The 7,798-nt window shown below is 36.9% G+C and overlaps 1 protein-coding gene and 1 long non-coding RNA gene across 3 annotated transcripts in view; one reads left to right on the top strand and one right to left on the bottom strand.

Moving 5' to 3' along the window:
• LOC107756651 (E3 ubiquitin-protein ligase TRIM62-like) overlaps positions 1–7,798 on the top strand; it is a 42,626-nt gene that overhangs the window by 4,601 nt on the left and 30,227 nt on the right. The window lies entirely within an intron of this gene.
• LOC107756652 (uncharacterized) overlaps positions 1–7,798 on the bottom strand; it is a 21,238-nt gene that overhangs the window by 2,250 nt on the left and 11,190 nt on the right. The window contains exon 2 of the long non-coding RNA XR_001641844.1: positions 773–778. This is a non-coding gene — a long non-coding RNA (uncharacterized LOC107756652). The remainder of the gene's footprint in view (positions 1–772; positions 779–7,798) is intronic.

Below are 7,798 nucleotides of genomic sequence, written 5' to 3'. Positions count from 1 at the left end.
TAAGTGAAGATGAGAAAGATTGAGCTGAAAAAGACTATAAATAAAACATTTACCTATTGCAGTGTGCTCACTTGTTGCTACATCAGTGTCTTTTTTTTTTTTAAATGAATCTTTCAGAAAGGATCCCAAAATCAGTGTCAAACTCATGAGTTATTGGTTTTAATCAGTCTGAGAGATATTCGCTGAACCATTCATTGATTTCATCATATCAAACTCAATGAAATGAGAACTGAACTTCTTGTAACATGTAATTCTTTATAATTAGTTCATACATAACACAGATAAAGATTTTGTCATAATAAATGGTATTTCACAAAAAAAGTGTTTAATTTGAGAGGGGAAAAAAGCATTACTAAAGTACCACAAGAATGGAATTATTAAATAACTGGAACCGCTATGCTAAATTGTTTATGATTCCCATCCTTGTTCTCCTCTCATTTGTAGTCTGTGCCGCCTCAGCAGACTTATTAGTGCTGCTTACGTGATGTTTTTGTGCCAGTGAGCTTTTCACAAAGTACATAATCAAGGATTCTGATGCAGGCAGGTCTAATTGGAGCAGTTTTCAGCTTCCCGGCAAGCTCATGTCGAGAGGATGAACATATGTCAGCTCTCTCTGCTGGGCCACACAACGCTATGAGATTTGGATTTTGCCTGTTGCAGTATATGCTCGCCGTTTGTGTAATCTCCTTAACTTCACATGCCTCACTCCTTTGACCTATCAGACTTGTGGGAAGCGGCAACAGCATCTGCTGACGGACGTTTGCTCATGCACTTGTCTCTGTCATTTCTTCTCCATCCCAAGTGCTTATGTTACATTCCTAATGCACTTGCACATCCGTGTACCCTCTTCAACATGCTCTGTGTTTTAATAGACACTATAGGGGATAGCAATGGATTTGTTTAGAGCTCTAGTGTTTGCTTCAGGGGAAAGAGGGATTTCATTGCAAACTAATGCATTCTTAGCTCTGAGGGGACAAGGCTTTTCTTAATGTCCTTGATGCGGGCCGTCAACAATCGCCAGCACTTTCACTCTCTCATTGGTTTCGTGCCAATTTTTATTCATTGAATACATCTTGCTGAATAAAAGTATTAGTTTCAGGGAGTGCTGTCAAACGATTAATCACGATTAATCGCATCTAAAATAAAAAATTTTAAGTTTTTGTTTACATAATATATGTGTGTACTGTGTATATTTATTATGCATATATATATAAATACGCACACATACCGTATATATTTTGAAAGTATTTACATGTATATATTTATATTCATATAATTTATATTATATATAAATATATTTAATATATAGGCCTAAACATATTTTTCTGAAATATATACATGTGTGTGTGTGTGTGTGTATTTATATACATAATAAATATGCACAGTACACACACATATATTATGTAAACAAAAACTTTTATTTTGGATGTGATTAATCAAGGTTAATCGTTTGACAGCACTAGTTTCAAGTAAAAATTAATAATATTAATAATTAATAATAATAAAGATTTACTGACCCCAAACTTTGAATGGTAATGCATATTGAGTTGGGTACATTTTAGTTATCAGGCAAAAATACCTATCAAGGTAACTGGCATGTATTCTAAATTGCATAGCCTTAATACTTCAGTACAAAATAATGGTTATTTTAGTTGTAAAGTTTTCTAAATAATCTGTTTGGGGTTGAGGCTACTAGTGGCTGGATTTCTGATGCACTCTGTGGATGTGTTTCCTGCACTGATATTCTAAAAACGGAATTCTGTGGAAAGCGCTCTTATGTGACATAACTACTGCATGTCTCTTCCTGTTATCCTCATGCATGTGGAAATAACCGATTTCAGTTTTATAGCTGGTCTGGTAACTTTACATTAATGTTCCGTTTGTTGAACTGTAAAATTAAACTGTATTTAATGCATTATCTAATGTTAACTAACAATGAGCAATACATTGTTACAGTATTTACTAATCTTTGTCAATGTTAGTTAAGTAACATTAAACGATACAACTTTTGATTCTAATAATTATTAGTAAATGTTGGAATCAACATTAACTAAGATTAATAAATGCAGGCGCAATGATATTACGCAGCGCCTGAAAATAGTCCCCAGATAGGTAACTTCCAATAAGCCTATTTTCAGGCGCTGCGTAATATCATTGCGTCTGCTGCACCCATGGTACGGCAGCAAAGTTCCTTGATTATTACGCCGGAATGAGAGTATAGTTCCTAGCCATATCGGCCTAGAAAATCACAACTTTTCATTTTCCGTCGGTCTTAGTACACGATGTAACTACAGAAGATTCAAGTTTGAAATAGGAAAAATATAGAAACTCTGGTCATTTTTGAGCGAGATGCTTACGGTCTAATCAGATTCAATGATCTATGCTAAGCTACAGCTAAAAGTGCTACCGCCAGACCCGGTGTTCGGCTGAATGGATTCGAAAACGGTAAAACTCAACTGTTTAACTCTAGGGGAGTTGGAAAATGAGCCTATTTTCAAAAATAGTGGAGTATTCCTTTAAGGGCTGGGCGATATATGTAACATACTCAATGATTTTGTGGGCAGTATATGGTCTATATGTTTGCACTATATTGGTATTTATAGACAAAGTTTAAATATAATTGTATTTATCTTGCTCAGCTCTAAGTTTTGATCTTTTTTTCTGTCCTTGCTGTCATGCAGCTTCAAGATCACCTGTGATCTGCTCCATACCTTATCTCTTTGAACTGTTTCATCACCGTTTTATCTTTTCTTCATCCCCCACATAACTTCCTTTTGAGAAATGCCAGCTTTTTTAGTTGGTAAGGGACTTTTAGGGGCTTCTGAGATTGTTTATTTTCCCTCAGGTATTTTAACTAATGGAAAGGCAGTGGGTGGTCGGTGAGGAGTTGTCACGTTCACGCAGAATCACAGCCATAGGGAACGGCAGAACGGTCATGTTGCATTAGACACATTACAGGCTTTACATGCTTGATACACAGTGACAAAGCATACAGCTAGCTAACATTCTCTCATACACTGAGGCAGTAGGAGAGATTGTGATCTGGTGCAACCTTGAATCGAGAACAAGCTGGGATTAGTTACATCTTTGTCTGTATTGAAGAAGCTAAAAAGGAAATTATGCCATTTGCTCAACTCATGTAATTAAAATTTGTATTTGGGATAATGGGACATGAGAATGGGTGAATTATCCCATGAGCTAATATTTTACTTTCAGCATGGCCTGTGAGTTACTTGTCTGTTTAATTTAAGGATATATTGAAAGCTTGTACTTGTGTTTTATGAATGGTGTCAACATTTATTTTTCTAATGATTGTCCCATACTGCTGTAGCTTTAAAGGGGTCATATGATGCCATTTCAAGTTTTCCTTTGTCTTTGGAGTGTTACAAGCTGTTAGTGCATATAAGATCCGTAAAGTTGCAAAGACTAAAGTCTCAAACCCAAAGAGCGATTCTTTGTAAAAGTTAAGACTCGTCCACACCTTCCTTAAATGCCTCATTTAAACACGCCCCCACAAATCTACGTCACTGTGTTTGAAGATTTGCATAACACCGCCCAAATGTTTACACACAGAAAGGAGGTGTAACTTTTAATCTTACTGTAATATTGTTGCCGCTGCCACCATGTCGTGGAGGCGCTGTGTGTTTCCAAATATGGTTAGGGGTGTAACATTTCTGTCACATGCTTGATATTCGCCCAATCACAACGCACTGGATAGCTGGCCAATCAGAGCACAGCTCACTCAGAACGATAAGCTTTATAAAAATTGACGTGTTTCAGAAAGGCAGGGCAGAGAGGAGCAACAATAATGCATGGTATGTGTAAAATAATGTGTTTTTTTTAACCTTAAACCACGTAAAAACATTGCATTACACCAAATAAACAAAATAATGTTATTTTTAGCATTGCCATATGACCCCTTTAAGTTATTTCTGCATTACATTATCTTAAATGGCTTCATTGCATTATCTTCAGGACTTCACTAATCAGATGTTTTATACTCAAATGCATGCTTTTATTTGTGCAACATGCCCATTGTAATGGTCACATGGATTGGCAGCTCAGGAAATTTCCGTTTGCAGTGAAATTGGATTGTCTGGAGATTCCCTTCAAGCATTTCCTGAAAGAAGTGGATTTGTATGTCATCAGAGAGAAGTGGAAGTGAAAGTAGTAGTCCACTAAACCTTTAAACCTTTTGAAGTCTTTAAACACGTTCTTATGCTGATCCTCAGATATGGGAATGGTTCATGAGGGCAGGTGCTTAGGAAAACGATTACAACCTGTCACTGGTTCAGCCGAGATAAGGCCTGTAGATTGTCACACTTTTCAAATTATGAAGCTTCTTGTAAGCTTATCAGAATTAATGTTATCTCTTAAAGTAAAAAAATGAAGTACTGAATAACATTTTTAGCTGCAAATTGGAGATTTTCTTTTTAACTAGAATACTGTCTGATGCTTCTGCGGAATGTTTGTTTTATTTATTTATATTCATTTTCATCTTTAATTTGTCTTTATTTAATTAGTTAGTCTGGTCAGTAGTTCAGGTTTACTTGCCCTGTAAACACTTTTACTTTCCTCACAGCTAAAATGTCTTTGCTTTTAGAAAGATTATTCTAAAATATTAAACAGTTTTTAGATGTTTTTCATTTAATATTTATTTTCTTCATTCTCATTTCGATTTACATCTACTTTTACAATTGTAATTTAATTTTAATTAAATTACAATAGCTGTATTTATGGTATGCTGAGATTTATCGCCATGTTTTTTTTAATTTATCTTATTATTGAGCCCTGCCATCACTATCTGTACCCTCTTCTATGGCTCTATATTTATGTTTCTTCCACTTTTTCAAGCTTTGCCTGTTGTTGATGACAGACAGACGGGGCCCCTCTACTAAACCCGGATCTCTAGAGCTCCGCACCCCTGATTAGGTTTGGGAATCAGCACAGATTACTGACCATTGTTCTGAGGCCAGCGCTAGACTAGTATGTAATCTCCTCTAATTCCTGCCCCTGATTAGCTCCAAATTACTCAATTAGACGGCCTGCTGATGGACGCTTATTAGCGCTGTACATCAGAACATCTCTGTGTAGTGATATTCGCCCAATCACAACGCACTGGATAGCTGGCCAATCAGAGCACAGCTCACTCAGAACGATAAGCTTTATAAAAATTGACGTGTTTCAGAAAGGCAGGGCAGAGAGGAGCAACAATAATGCATGGTATGTGTAAAATGTGTTTTTTTTAACCTTAAACCACGTAAAAACATTGCATTACACCAAATAAACAAAATAATGTTATTTTTAGCATCGCCATATGACCCCTTTAAGTTATTTCTGCATTACATTATCTTAAATGACTTCATTGCATTATCTTCAGGACTTCACTAATCAGATGTTTTATACTCAAATGCATGCTTTTATTTGTGCAACATGCCCATTGTAATGGTCACATGGATTGGCAGCTCAGGAAATTTCCGTTTGCAGTGAAATTGGATTGTCTGGAGATTCCCTTCAAGCATTTCCTGAAAGAAGTGGATTTGTATGTCATCAGAGAGAAGTGGAAGTGAAAGTAGTAGTCCACTAAACCTTTAAACCTTTTGAAGTCTTTAAACACGTTCTTATGCTGATCCTCAGATATGGGAATGGTTCATGAGGGCAGGTGCTTAGGAAAACGATTACAACCTGTCACTGGTTCAGCCGAGATAAGGCCTGTAGATTGTCACACTTTTCAAATTATGAAGCTTCTTGTAAGCTTATCAGAATTAATGTTATCTCTTAAAGTAAAAAAATGAAGTACTGAATAACATTTTTAGCTGCAAATTGGAGATTTTCTTTTTAACTAGAATACTGTCTGATGCTTCTGCGGAATGTTTGTTTTATTTATTTATATTAATTTTCATCTTTAATTTGTCTTTATTTAATTAGTTAGTCTGGTCAGTAGTTCAGGTTTACTTGCCCTGTAAACACTTTTACTTTCCTCACAGCTAAAATGTCTTTGCTTTTAGAAAGATTATTCTAAAATATTAAACAGTTTTTAGATGTTTTTCATTTAATATTTATTTTCTTCATTCTCATTTCGATTTACATCTACTTTTACAATTGTAATTTAATTTTAATTAAATTACAATAGCTGTATTTATGGTATGCTGAGATTTATCGCCATGTTTTTTTTAATTTATCTTATTATTGAGCCCTGCCATCACTATCTGTACCCTCTTCTATGGCTCTATATTTATGTTTCTTCCACTTTTTCAAGCTTTGCCTGTTGTTGATGACAGACAGACGGGGCCCCTCTACTAAACCCGGATCTCTAGAGCTCCGCACCCCTGATTAGGTTTGGGAATCAGCACAGATTACTGACCATTGTTCTGAGGCCAGCGCTAGACTAGTATGTAATCTCCTCTAATTCCTGCCCCTGATTAGCTCCAAATTACTCAATTAGACGGCCTGCTGATGGACGCTTATTAGCGCTGTACATCAGAACATCTCTGTGTAGCCGTATGTTTGCTACACATCTTTACCAGGCTGATGGGTGCTGGAATGAAGCGATGTGTGTTGCCCTCAGTAAAGGACCTCTTACTTTGCTGTTTGGGTTCTGTGAAATGTTCCTGGCCACAGGGAAATCATGCCAGACCGCCTGCGGCAAGCTAAAGGCTCTGGCCCACGTTTGTGTGTTTCATCTATGCCCCAGCTGCCCCCTTCATCGCTCCGCACTGTGCTTTGGCATCCAGTTGGTCCGTGAGGATCCTGAGCCTGTTTTCAACTTCAGATTGAGGTGGTCTGTTCAATATCTGAAAATCCAGCTCTGTGACTCTAGAGAAATATGTCCCACCATTCAATAAGCTTGACCCTAGTAGGAAGAAAAGGGCTGAATCAAACCTTGCGCTTTTTGCAGATGTTTACAGCATTTGAGAACCTTTTTGCGTTTGACAAGCTGGTATTGTCGAACACTAATCTGAGATATTTCATGCTCGTGTTCAAGGGTCAGATTCATGAAAATCTTCTGAAGAAAGAAGTTAAGAAATGTTTTAAACAAGACGTTTGTAAGAATGTTCCTTATTGCAATTCTAGAAAAAATCTTACACCGTGTCTACACCAGACGCGACAGTTGTCGTGTCGCACCGTGCCAACGCAACCGCTAAAGTCTGTCTAGACTGGATGCGACAAAGCAACCGTTGAAAATAATTTGAACTTTGTGTCAGTACGTCATAAATAGAATGCGGCATCAGTTTACTGTCAGGGATTTGTTGTGCCGTGCCGCATCCATTGTAGACAGCATCACTGATTATAATGAGTTCTATAGTGTTTTGTTGCGCCGCGCCACTCGTGTCCAGTGTAGACATGGTGTTATATTAACATTCTTATATTAAATATTATATTATATTATATTAAAGGGGTCATCGGATGCCCATTTTCCACAAGTTGATATGATTCTTCACGGTCTTAATGAAAAGTCTATAGCATACTTTGGTTAAAATTTCTCAATGGTAGTGTAAAAAACACCCTTTTTACCCTGTCAAAATCAGCTCTGTTTTCAGCAAGCTGTATTAGTCCATGTTGCTTTAAATGCTAATGAGCTCTGCTGACCCCGCCCCTCTCTTCCGGGGGTGACAAGCAGACTGTAAACTTCAGCCGCGAAAATTGCTAACTAGCACATATTAGGAAAGGCAATTTGCAAAGATTCATAAAAAACCCTTATACTCACTTCTTCTGAAATGATTCGCGTGAACATAAACGCATTTAGGCAGATCGGGATCAGCGCATTCCTTTCAAAAACGAAAGTAACGTTAATCCT

This window comes from Sinocyclocheilus rhinocerous, unplaced genomic scaffold, assembly GCF_001515625.1.
Source record: "Sinocyclocheilus rhinocerous isolate Xijiao unplaced genomic scaffold, SAMN03320098_v1.1 scaffold532, whole genome shotgun sequence".
Taxonomy (NCBI): domain Eukaryota; kingdom Metazoa; phylum Chordata; class Actinopteri; order Cypriniformes; family Cyprinidae; genus Sinocyclocheilus; species Sinocyclocheilus rhinocerous.
This window is presented reverse-complemented; position numbering and strand designations above follow the sequence as displayed.